Consider the following 2,004-nt stretch of genomic DNA (forward strand, 5'->3'; position numbering starts at 1 on the left):
CCATGTTTGTTTATGTTACATATTTTAGATTATATATTGTTACATAGTTTAGATTACATAATTTTAGTTGGTAAATATTTAGTATAGAACTATCAAATTTAAATGGTTACTTATTTTAAAAGTTGTATCAGCTGTGTTTTTTATCTATTTTGATCCCCTAGAAAAACTTTAGAGCAGGGCTTTCTGATGGAACTTTCTTTGACTATGGAGATGTAGCTAATTCAGTAACTTTTAGTCTCGAATGGCTAATTGAGCATTTAAGATGTGGCTAGTGATTCTGAGAAACTGAATTTTTAATTTTATTTCATTTCAATCAATTTAAGTTAAATTTGAACAGTCATTTGTGGCTAGTAGCTACCGTCCTGGGCAGCACACACTGAATTTCTCAATTAGCAATAATCGCGCGTCGGATAAACCTCATCGGCTACGATACCGCCACTGCGCAAAGCTACACACCGAATTTCTCATGAAAAGAACTGTAAGAAAGACTTAAAAATGATGTCAGGTGTTATTTTTAGAAATTAATTTCTGCCTCTCAGTCCTCTTTACTATTGTACTAGCTTTAAATTAGGCACTATGTCCTGTTTTAAGAAAATCTAATGTGTGCAGATTATAAAATTGATGAAACTAAAACGTAGGAGTGATTATCACATTGAACAAGAACTTTACCTCTCACAATTCACAATGGTTTAAATACATTCTTTTTTTTTCTCCTGCCTTTAATATTTTATTCATTCACCCTTTAACTAATAGGTCAGAGTACAAAGTTGCAGTCATACAAAGTGGCGGCATGTCCTACCGATCTACCATACGGCATAGAGCCTGTAGTTAACAATACTGTGTTATATACCTAAAAATCTGCTAAGAGAGTAAATCTTATGTCGAGTGTTGAAGAAGGAGAAGAAGAAGGAGAAGAAAAAGAATGTGGGAGAAAAACTTGGGGAGGTAATAGATTGATGGCACAGTTTGTGGTGACGGTTTCACAGGTGTATGTTTATCTGCAAACACATCAGGTGTATGCATTAAGCACGTACAGCTTTTTGTAGGTCAATCATACCTCAATAAAGTAGTTTTAAAATGAATGAATGAATGAACAAAATTTATTGTATCAATTCTAGTAAAGTTTCAAGAATATAAAAAACATATATAATCCATTATATATGAATTGTTTCTCCCACCCTGCCCTGCCGTGCAAGATGGGCAGGGCAGGAGGAATGGGAAAGAGTGAGGATGCATTTTAGTGTTGTTAACTGTGGCTTCAGAAAGAACAAACGGCTCAGTTTTCAGGTGACTAGGTTAGAATTAGAAATAGTGCGGTTGTTCATGAAATCCCTGTGTTCCAGCACTGGTGGGGGAGCTGGGACCAGTCAGCAAAGCCCTAAGTAAGAGCAGGGTAGTCAGGTCCCTGCTTTCCTCAGGGTGGGGGTGGGGAGCATTGGACCCTCAGCAGGTGAAAGAGTGACCGTTGTCATGAATAGTCACCTTCAGGTGCGCTGGCCAGATCGCTGGCAATGACGAATACATTTTCTCGATTCTAATAGAATACTTTTATCTTTGTAGTTGTGCATTTCTCTTCCCCACAGCCACTGAGGTTTGAGTAATATAAGGAGGAAAATGCAAGATAATTTACAGTAGTCTTCTTTCTGTATGAGTCTTCGGATATGCTCTCCCTAGGGAGAGCCTGAGCTTCACAGTGCGAGCTGCCCCTTCTAATGAAAGCAAACAACCTAACCTCTGAGGTGTGACAGTGCCTGAACTCCGAGGGGGCTCTTTTTCACAGGCATGCTAACTACGGGCTGATTATGTGGAGATACTGTAATTAACTTTCATACTGCCTCTTAAAAATTATCGTGACTCTCTGAAACCTAATCTTTTTAAAATGCTGAAACCTGAAAATACATGAAATTCTTCCTGCAATGTCCTCAAGGTTTCAACTGTATTTTAAAACCAGTTTCATGTGACTTACATGATAATGAATGCACCTTATTTTAATTTTTTAAACGG

General features: G+C 37.5%; 1 non-coding gene across 1 annotated transcript; it reads right to left on the minus strand.

Annotated features, from left to right (window-relative positions):
- Positions 1–306: 306 nt before the first annotated feature.
- On the minus strand, positions 307–450 carry LOC123792033 (U4 spliceosomal RNA). The gene has a single exon (XR_015725996.1). It is a non-coding gene; the product is annotated as a U4 spliceosomal RNA (small nuclear RNA).
- Between the last annotated feature and the right edge of the window lie 1,554 nt (positions 451–2,004).

The sequence above is a fragment of the Ursus americanus genome, chromosome 10 (assembly GCF_024610735.1).
Source record: "Ursus americanus isolate L20-20 chromosome 10, mUrsAme1.1.p, whole genome shotgun sequence".
In the NCBI taxonomy this organism is placed as follows: domain Eukaryota; kingdom Metazoa; phylum Chordata; class Mammalia; order Carnivora; family Ursidae; genus Ursus; species Ursus americanus.